Source organism: Arachis ipaensis, chromosome B09 (assembly GCF_000816755.2).
Source record: "Arachis ipaensis cultivar K30076 chromosome B09, Araip1.1, whole genome shotgun sequence".
NCBI classification, from domain to species: Eukaryota; Viridiplantae; Streptophyta; class Magnoliopsida; order Fabales; family Fabaceae; genus Arachis; species Arachis ipaensis.
The window spans coordinates 85,859,034-85,870,546 of record NC_029793.2 but is presented as its reverse complement, the minus strand read 5'-3'; the positions used below and the strand labels follow the sequence as shown (position 1 = coordinate 85,870,546).

Below are 11,513 nucleotides of genomic sequence, written 5' to 3'. Positions count from 1 at the left end.
AAACTATATGCACCTACCTATATAAATCCAACTAAATACAAGATGCTTCTACCTACTTGGTTAAAAGTAAATCAATCTCCAAGAGCATATATGAACAAGTAGGGCTAAGATCATATAACCATTCATGAATCCCACCAATTCAAATGTAAAAATTGAAGTTCAAATAGACTTGCAAGAAGAAAGCTCATGAAAGCCAGGAACAAGGAATTGAGCATCAAACCCTCACCGGAAGTGTATCCGCTCTAGTCGTTCAAGTGTATATGGTTGATTCACTCAATTCTCTTCAAATCATGCTTTCTAAGATTTATTTTTCATCTAACAATCAACAATTATTCAATGCATGCATACATTTATCATGAGGACTTATTCATAGGTTGTAATGGGGCTAGGCTAAAGGTAGGGATGCATATGGTTAAGTGAGCTTGAAATTGGCATCTTTGATTAACCTAAGCTCTCATCAAACACATATAACAACCTACAACAATTATAATACACCACATAACTACCCATTTATTCCCACTTTTCTCACATACTCATGCATTCTCTTTAATTCACATTCCATATGCATTGTTATTATTACTTTGCTTTGGGGCATATTTGTCCCCTTTTTATTGCTTTTCTTTTTTTCTCTTTTTTTTTTCTTTTGTATATTTTTTTTCTTTTTTATTTTTTCTTTATCATTTTTTTCTTTAAAGTATATACAAACATATTAATGCATATGGTTTTAGGTATTTATGTACCCAATTCCTAAAATCTTCAATAAAAATATAAAAACACACTTTTACCTCAACCAATGTTCCCAAGTTCCCTATACCCAAATGGTACACACCCTCTCTAGCCTAAGCTAATCAAAGATCCAAATTAAGGGACATTTATTTTTCACTTAGGGGTAGTGATGTGCTAAAATTAAGAACAAAAGGGATTAAATAGGGTCAAAATTGGCTAACAATGGTTGATGAAAGGTAGGCCATTTGGGTAAGTAAGCTAAATGAAACGATGGCCTCAATCATATAAATGCATGTATACATGGAATAATGGACATAAAGAATCAAACAAATCAAGGATTACAATCATAGAAAGAGAATAATACACACAAGAATGGAAATAAGTGGTTATATGATGTAACCAAACGATAAGGCTCAAAACTCACATACTTATGTGTTCTTAGCTCAAAAATCATGTTCCAAAGTAAATTCTTCAAGCAAGTTCAACACAAATTTTTTTTTTCAAATTGGTAGGGTGCCTTAAAACAGTTTTCTTGGAAGGGAAATCATCACCTCAACTAAGTAGTCCTATCATAAAAAGAAGTGGTAAAAATATGTACAAATTCTAACTAACATGCAACCTATCATGCAATGCAACAACTAACTAACAAAGAAAATTAAGAATTGGTATTGGAAAAGGAAATTGTTACCCATGGAGGTTTGTCCTCGACCTCCCCACTGATACGTAAAAATTTAATTTCACGTATAACTACCGGCAAGTATATCGGGTCGTATCAAGTAATAAAACTCAGTTAGAGTCAGGTCGATCCCACGAGGATTAAAGGATTAAGCAATCAATAGTTAGTTGATTATCCTAGTTAGACGGTTCATATTGGAGCGATAAATAAACAAGGAATGTAAATGGCTAGAAATTGAAAGAAATCAATATAGTGCAAGGAAAGTAAATGACATGAATATAAAGTGCTGGAAAGTAAAAGTGCAAGAAAGTAAAGAACATAAAAGAAAGTGCAGGAAAATAAAGTACTGGAAAGTAAAAGTACAAGGAAATAAATTGCTAGAAAGTAAAATACTAAAAAGTAAATGATAGAAAGTAAAGGTGGCAAACATAAGGGATTGGAGATGTTGATTTATCTTGAATCAATGGGTCTCATTCGTTCTCAATCATGTAAGATAGATCCATGGCAGACTGAGTAATTAAACCCCAATCTCTTGGTGATTTAATTTCTCTTCACATAATCAATCGCCAACCGCTTGATTTAATTGCTCATGAGAAGAGGTGAAGTTCAATTTCTAATCCAAAAGCCACACAACCCTCAAGACCTCCACTCAAAGAGGTTACATCTCACATACCAGCTAAGAGTGTATTGATCAGGAAGATTATGAGACAAGAGCCTCAAACTGAATTCCATGATCCCACTCTCGAGGCTCACATGAAATTCTAATAGACTCAATCCCTCTCTCAATGGTGATTGAATCTTTGAAGCACAAAAACCCTTTCTTAGATAAACAAATATGATTTCTAATCTCATACTACATAAATCCAAAGACCCCAATAGTAGAGGGGTTATATGTCACGTACTAACTCTAAATCAAGAATCAACTTCATTATGCCAAGAGAGCTTAAACTGAATCCTATAATCCCTCCCTAGAGGTTCACATTAGGATTCTAATATATCCAAGGATCTTTGAAGAACAAAACTCTCTTGCAAGGATTCTAACAGATATCCAAGTATGAACATAGAATGAAGAAGAGAAGGAGAAATAAACATCAATTCAATCAAAATTGAAACAGAGCTCCTTTCCCAAATGCGGAGGGAATTTAAGTGGTCATTGCTCTCAAACAAAAACTAAATTGCATGAAAGTAACAATGAAGATCAAGGATTCAAAACATAAAATGACAATTCAAGATTCATAACTGAAAATTACAAACTAAAAACTAAACTACTACTAAGAAAGAAAAGAAGAGAAAAGGGAGAAGAGTGTGTGAGGGGAGGGGTCCGAAGACCCACTCCCCTTGGAGTCCCAATTCTCAAAATTCCAAATTGGTATTCACTCTCTCCCCCTCTGTCCCGAATCTAGCCTTTTTAATTCTATGAAACTAAGGCCTTTATATAGGCTTTCCTAAATTACAAATTGAAATGAAATTGAAAACAAATTACAATCAAATGAAAATTAACTATTCTAGATGATTCATGTGGCCTTCATTGAGTGATATGAGTGGGCTTGCTTGCTTCTAGTTTAAATGGGCTTGGAATGAGATTAATTGAACTAGAATTCTGCTCCCAGGATAACGTAGTGCTTTTGAGGAGAGTGGAGCGCTGTTGCACCAACGTGTACGCGTCACCCACGCGTGCGCATCGTTCAGCTTTTTGTCACTTGTGATGCGTACACTTCGCCTTTGGCGCTCTTGAGAAAAGCGTAGCGTTCACGCCAAGAGCGCTTTTCCACGCGTACGTGTGGCCCTTCAATATTGCCACTTTCATGCGTAAGCGTTTTCCACACATACGCATCACTCTTCAAAATATATTTTCACGCGTACGCGTCCCATACGCATACGTGTCGCGAGCTAATTTTTCCCACTTCTTATCGCAAGCGCTCTTGGTGAAGAACGGAGCTTCTCCTCTGCGTATGCACCAAACACAGAGTGTTCTTTGAGAAAAATAGAGCGCCAAGCTTCCATGATTTAATCATGGGCTATGCTTTTAAAAGCATGGCCTAAGGTTCCAAAAACTTGCTCCAAGTTCAAAGTGTATCAAAAAATTCTTCTTTTCTTCTTTTGAGCTTAATTTGTGCTTTTTGCTTTTTTTTCTCTATCGTTTTCTATAAAATAGATCAAAATCAAAGAGATGAAAGTAATATATGATTTAAGCATAAAAACACTTAATAATTAAGCACGATTAATTAACTTTTAATGTGAAAAAGCATAGAAAAACCTAACATGATGCGCAGTCATCACCCACACTTAGAAATTTGCACCGTCCTCGGTGAATGCAAAGAAGAGCAAGGTGGATGGGTTGCTACAACTGATGACATCCTTTAAAAGATTGTGCCGATGAACTTGTTTGTTGCCCCTATTTAGAAGCTTTTCCTTTCCCTTTTGGTGGCCAACCTAAAAGGAGAGAAAAAGAAAGAAAATTAAGCCCAAAATAAAGATATCAAAGCAAATAGAACATAGGCGGGGGCTAATGCCAAATAAGAGTAGGGTTCTCAACTACATGGTAGCTACAACATGTAAGTGAGAGAGCAATGTATGCGAATGGCATATCAACTACTACTTGATGCAAGAGCGAAATCAAAGCAAAAGTAAATGGCATGAAAAGAACACTCAGAAGCATCAAGTTCAAGCAAGAATTGACACAAATAAGATTAGTGATAAGTATGAGAGCATTTGGTCCCATCCTAACTCGATGATAATGACGTACAAAAACAAGGAATAATGAGTTAGGAAGGACTAAAGCACTAATCTTGTGTGTGGAACAAATATTACAATTAATGCTAAATAAGTCACGAAGCACCAAAATAATGCGAGAAATTCTCAACAATTGAGTATGAGAATTCAACACCAATGTTGAAATAAGAAACTTAGCAAAGAAAATAAGAACAAGGTATAAAAAAATAAAAATGCAATGAATGAAAATAAGGAAATGCAACACACAAAAGAAAATGAAAAATGAGAAAAAAATGAGAAGTGAAAACTTAAAAAGAGGGAAAAGAAGAAATAAAAAGAAGAAATAAGAAAGAAATGATGAAAAAGGTGAGAAGAAAATAGAAGAGAAGAAAGGGAAGAAAAGAAATAGAAGAAGGGAAGCGAGAAGAAGAAGAAAGAAAGAAGGAGAGAAGAGAGAAGAAGAAGGAACAATAACAGGGCAGCTAAGGTGCGAAGGTCACGCGCATGCATGAATGATGCGCGTGCGCGAAATGCAGAAAGTGGAAGTGACATGTAAGCATCGACCACGCGTACGCATGAGATGTAGAAAAGAGAGGTGATGCGGACGTGTCATTTACGCGTACGCATGGGCGTCAATCATGCTCTCAGCACAAACGCAGCACCACTCTAGCGCAACTCTCTAGTTTTTGTACCAGGAGTCCCAACATTAGCCTTTCGACGCGTACGCGTCGCTCACGCTCACACGTGGGTGTGCGACAAAGACCAGTGACACATACACGTCGCCCACGCTTAGGCGTGGATGCCCTCTTTTTTTTTTTAAAGCATAAAGCAGAAACAGGGCACTCTCCTAACCTACATACATTCTAAAGCACCCAAAATTCAAATTTAACAAAAATCTTTTTAGTTTTTTTTTTTTGAAAAATTTTAAAAGACGAACAACCAAAACTTGCACTTCAAGCAAAATGCAATTCAAAACAACTATTCTAATCAAACATGAATTCAAAAAGAAACCTATCAATCAAACCAATATGTACAAGGGTATAGAAGATAAGAAAAACTACCTATAATGGCAACTTGGTGCGCGCGTACGCAAAACCCACACTATTTCGTACAGCAGCAGTACCAGCAAGTCCACTGGGTCGTCCAAGTAATACCTGAGCGAGTCAGGGTCGATCCCATGAGGATTATGGCTTGAAGCAAGCTATTGTTTTCCTGCAGGTCTTAGTCAGGCAGAATCATAAGAAGTTAACTATTAGGAATTATATGCTAGGAATAGAGTTGAGAGTCGGAGTTGCTTTGTCTTTCTGAAGTCACTCTGGTACTACTGTATTCTTTGCTTGTGAATGATCTTCTTCTATGGCAAGCCATAAGTAATAAAAGCCATTGCCGTGGTCATTGATCTCCTTTACTACAGACTGAACATGGCCGTGGCCTTTGGCCGTGGTTACTCAATTTGACGAAGGGTGAAGCGCATAGCAGTCCATTCTCTTGGCGATCCTACTCAAAATGCCACAGACAAGGTCGAATCTTTCGGATCAGAGAACACTGCTTCTTGATTCTAGCCTATACGACGGAGACCCTAATCTCCCTGGAAATCGGCTAAACTGGTGTCTCAAGAAGTCCCCGACGAAATCGTGGATTGACCGTCTGAGAGATATATAAACATAGCTGTTGGCTCGTGCTTTTCTTCCAGGTACTCATACGAACCCAAGTAGACGCGGGTGTTTGTTAGGCACGTTCGTCTTAATGTGATGAAAAAAGCTAATTTGTCAGATCATCCTGCTCACCACGATGAAGATCGGAATATACGTCTTAGAGATAGATTAAACACAGATCAAATAAGAAATAGAAATACTTTTATTAATTCATAGGACTCAGCAGGGCTCCTCCCCTCAACCTAGGAGGTTTAGAAACTCATACTGAAGTAAAAACAATGGTAAAATAAAAATATGGTAGACCTCCCTCCTCGGGAGGTGTAAAAGGTTCTAAAGTCTCCCCTCTCCTCGTTGAATAACATGAATATAATCCCTTAAATACTAAACAAATGACTAGTAAGGGTAAAACAGTCTACTTAGTGCTAAAATCCACTTTTATGGCCCACTTGGTGAGTGCTTGGGCTGAGCTTTGATGAGATCCACGTGCTATGAGTTCTCTGGGATGTGGAACACCAGCTAGGGGGTCCACTATGGGCCTTTGGATGTTGGGCTCTGCTCTTTGGGCGCTGGACGTCTGGAAGGGGGCAGGTAGTTGGCATTGGACGCCAGTTTTGGGCCTTCTAATCCGAAGCAATGTATGGACGATTATATCTTGCTGGAAAGCTCTGAAAGTCAGCTTTCCAAAGACGTTGAGAGTGCTCCATTTGGATTTTGGTAGCTCCAGAAAAGCTCTAACAAATGCAAGCAGGTCAGATTTGGACAGCATCTGCAGTGCTTTTTTTGTCTCTGAATCTGACTTCTACTCCAGCTCCTCAATTTCAGCCAGAAAATACCTAAAATTGTCCAAAAACACAAAAACTCATATTAGAATCCAAAAATGTGATTTTAACACTAAAACCTATAAAAATTTAATAAAAACTAAACAAAAACTACCAAAAACTATATGAAAATGATGTCAAAAAGCGTATAAAATATCTGCTCATCACAACACCAAACTTAAACCGTTGCTTGTCCCCAAGCAACTAAAAACACAGTAGGATAAAAGGAAAATTAAGATACAATAAATTTCTAAGTTTCAAATGAAGCTTAGTTAAAATTAGATGAGCAGGACATAGTAGCTTTTTTCTTTTGAATAGTTTTGGCATCTCACTATCCATTGAAACTCAGAATGTTAGCATCTTTAGGAACTTAGAATCCAGATGATATTATTGACTCTCCTAGTTAAGCTTATTTGGATTCTTGAACACTGATGCAAGAACTATTGTCGGTCTAGAATTTCTATTAATAAGAATTCATCAATGATTAACAAGAATTCATCCTATTTAGTCATCTCCAACATGAAAGAAAGTACAATGTTAACTTCACACGAGAGAACGTCAAATAAGACTAATTAATCATCAAATCACAATAATTAACAAGAGTTTATCTTATTTTTTCATCTCCAACATGGATGAAGGTATAATATTATCTTCACATAAGAGAAAGTCAAATAAGACAAGTTAATCTCAATCCAAAAGTCCTAACTAACTTACTAATTAAATTAGCAAAAGATTAGTATCAATGGAAACAATATTAACTAATAACTCTAGATCACTAACATAAGTTAGGTATTAATGACTCAAGATTGCCTAATTCCTTCTTCCAAGCCAAGAATGCTCAAAAACTCTACTCTAACATCCAACTAAGCATTTTGTCAAACACTTGGAAGGCATAAAGGGAAAGCATAATAAATTGCAAGGAAATGTAAATTTACAATCACCCAATTGCAAGGAAACAATAACAACAACTCAATTAACAATAGGAGAACATCAAATATGAAATTGCATTAAATGAAAGCCAAATCCAACAAGGTGCTCATTAATGAGATCTACTACTATCCAATACACGAAATTAACAACAACTAAGGAAAGCACATTGAGTATGAAATACCTCAGAATTTCATTAAAGAGAATGGAAATTAACAAGAGTTCAAGACATAAAAATAACCAAAATGAGAAATTAACATGAGAAAAGAGAAGAATTAAGATAATACAACAAGGAATTGTAAAGAAGACAAGATGAAAACAAGGAATTAAACCTAGATCTAAGAGAATTTTACCTAATCCTAACCTAATTCTAGAGAGAAGAGGGAGCTTCTCTCTCTATAAACTAACTACATGCTTCTTAGTCTACAACTAATTGCTCCACCCTTTGTCCAAGCTTGAATTCTGCATGAAATAGCCTCAGAAACGAGTTGGATTTAGGCCTGGGCAACTCAAAAATTGCCCCAGTGAATTAACTTTAATGGGGTCACGTGCGAGCTATGACGCGTATGCATGGGTCACGTGCGAGCTATGACGCGTATGCATGGGTCACGCATACGCGTCGTCTGGAGTTTTCCTTCTCACACATACGCGTCGCCTGGCGACCTCATATTCACGCGTGCGCGTCATGCCACGCACTCCAAATCCTTGATTTTCCATGAATTCTACACTTTGCATGCTTTTCTCTTCACTTCTTTGATCTATTCCTAGCCTTCTCAACCTGAATTCACTAACAAACACATCAAGGCATCTAGTGGAATCAAAGGTGAATTAAAATTACCAATTTAATGGCCTAAAAAGCATGTTTTCACACTTAAGCACAAATTTAGGGAGAATTACAAAACCATGCTATTTCATTGAATAAATGTGAGAAAAGGTGATAAAATCCCCTAAATTAAGCACAAGATAAACCACAAAATTGGGGTTCATCAAACATAGCTTTCTGAGTCTTGGCCGTGACCCTAAGCACTTTTTTTCCAGTATTACCACCGGATACATTCATGCCACAGACACTTTAACTGGGTGAACATTTTCAGATTGTGACTCAACTTTGCTAGAGTCTCCAGATAGAGATGTCCAGAGTTCTTAAGCACACTCTTTTTGCTTTGGACCATAACTTTAACCGCTCAGTCTCAAGCTTTTCACTTGACACCTTCACGCCACAAGCATATGGTTAGGGACAGCTTGGTTTAGCTGCTTAGGCCAGGATTTTATTTCTTTGGACCCTCCTATCCACTGATGCTCAAAGCCTTGGGTCCTTTTACCCTTGCCTTTTGGTTTAAAAGGTTACTGGATTTTTCAATCTGCCCTCCTTTTCCTGGATTTTTGGGCAGTAATGGATTTTTCTGCTTTATTATTTCTTTTCGCCATTTTTTTCTTTCTTTTGCAGAACGCCCTTTTTTTTTTTGCTTTTTTACTGTTTCTCTTGCTTCAAGAATCAATTTTTAGATTTTTCAGATTATCAATAATATTTTTTATTTTTCCTTATTCATTCAAGAGCCAACATTCTAAAATTACAACTTCAAATATGCACTGTTTAATCATACATTCAGAAAATAAAAGCAAATGACACCACATCAACTAATTAAACTAATCTTATTTTAAACTTGAAATTCATGCATCTCTCAATTTTTTTCAATAAAAATTTTTATTTAAGCAAGGTGAGAGATATATGGAACATTTTACAACTTAAAGACATCAATGCAAATGATCATGCAACTAGAGCAACAAAACAAAAAATAAAACAGACAGAAAATAGAAAAATAACACGAAAGGGGTGTAAAGAGAACGAATCCATCTGAATGATGGTGGCTAGTACTTGATGAGCGGATAATTTATACGCTTTTTGGCATTATTTTTAGTATGTTTTTAGTATATTTTAGTTAGTTTTTATTATATTTTTATTAGTTTTTAAATAAAAATCACTCTTCTGGACTTTACTATGAGTTTGTGTGTTTTTCTGTGATTTGAGGTATTTTCTGGCTGAAATTGAGGGACCTAAGCAAAAATCTGATTCAGAGGCTGAAAAAGGACTGCAGATGCTGTTGGATTCTGACCTCCCCACACTCAAAGTAAATTTTCTAGAGCTACAGAAGCCCAATTGGCGCGCTTTTAATTGCGTTGGAAAGTAGACATCCTGGGCTTTCCAGTAATATATAATAGTCCATACTTTGCCTGAGATTTGATGTCCCAAATAGGCGTTCCAAGTCAGCTCAAGAATTCTGGCGTTTAACTCCGAAACTGGCACAAAAGCTGGAGTTAAACGCCCAAACTGGCACAAAAGCTGGCGTTTAACTCCAAGAAAAGTCTCTAAATGAAAATGCTTCAATGTTCAGCCCAAGCACACACCAAGTGGGCCCGGAAGAAGATTTCTGCATTAATTACTGATTTCTGTAAACCCTAGGCTACTAGTTCTCTATAAATAGGACCTTTTGCTATTGTATTTTCATACTTGATATACTTTTGATCTTTGAGAGTCTTATGCACGTTTGGAGGCTGGCCTCACGGCCATGCCTAGACCTTGTTCTTATGTATTCTCAACGGTGGAGTTTCTACCCACCATAGATTAAGGTGTGGAGCTCTGCAGTTCTTCATGAATTAATACAAGTACTATTGTTTTTCTATTCAACTCAAGTCTATTTCTTCTCCAAGATATTCATTCGTTCTTCAACTTGATGAATGTGATGATCCGTGACACTCATCATCATTCTCACCTATGAACATGTACCTGACAACCACCTCTGTTCTACAAGCAATGGCTTGAATGCGTATCTCTTGGGTTTCTAATCTAAGATTGGAACCTTCGTGGTATAGGCTAGAATTATTGGCGGCCATTCCTGAGATCCGGAACGTCTAAACCTTGTCTGTGGTATTCTGAGTAGGATCTGGGAAGGGATGACTGTGACGAGCTTCAAACTCGCGATTGTGGGGCGTGTGACAGACGCAAAAGGATCAATGGATCCTATTCCGACATGATCGAGAACCGACAGCTGATTAGCCGATGTTGTGACAGAGCATCAGGACCATTTTCACTGAGAGGACGGGATGTAGCCATTGACAATGGTGATGTCCAACATAAAGCTTGCCATGGAAAGGAGTATGAATGATTGGAAGAAGGCAATAGGAAAGCATAGGTTCAAGGGAAACAAAGCATCTTCATACGCTTATCTGAAATCCACCAATGAATTACATAAGCATCTCTATCTTTATTTTATGTTTATTTTCATCACCTTAAACTCCATAACGATTTGAATCCGCCTGACTGAGATTTACAAGATGACCATAGCTTGCTTCAAGCCGACAATCTCCATTGGATCGACCCTTACTCACGTAAGGTTTATTACTTGGACGACCCAGTGCACTTGCTGGTTAGTTGTGCGGAATTGTGACAAAGTGTGATTCATGTTTGAGAGCACCAAGTTTTTGGCGCCATTGTTGATGATCGCAATTTCGCATACCAAATTTTTGGCGTCGTTTCCAGGGATTGTTCGAGTTTGGACAACTGACGGTTCATCTTGTTGCTTAGATTTGGTAATTTTACTTTTTATTTTCGAAAAAAAATATTTTTTCTATTTTGTTCTTCAGAGTTTTTAAGAATGAATTCTAGAGTTTCATGATGATCTGTTGAAGTCTGGCTGGCTGTGAAGCCATGTCTAATCTTATTGGACCGAGGTTTCAACTTATCATCACAAGAGCTTGTTGATTTCTATCAATTTTGCTGTTGTTAGCAATGATCTGCTAAAGCTTGGCTGGCCATTGGCCATGTCTAGTGTTTTGGACCGGAGCTTTCACTGAAAGCTTGGCTGGCTAGTAAGCCATGTCTAATTCCTGGACCGGAGTCTTAGACTAACATTGCAATGATTCCTGGAATTCTTATTAAAAATTTTGAATCCCTTCTATTTTCTTTTCCACTCAAGTTTCTAAAATCACAAAAAAAATTTA

The 11,513-nt window shown here is 37.1% G+C and overlaps 1 long non-coding RNA gene across 1 annotated transcript; it reads right to left on the bottom strand.

Annotated features, from left to right (window-relative positions):
* LOC110267357 lies at nucleotides 441-8,013 on the bottom strand. The gene is made up of 3 exons (XR_002354857.1): nucleotides 7,879-8,013; nucleotides 2,034-2,037; nucleotides 441-451 (listed from the first exon to the last, which is right to left on the bottom strand). It is a non-coding gene; the product is annotated as an uncharacterized LOC110267357 (long non-coding RNA).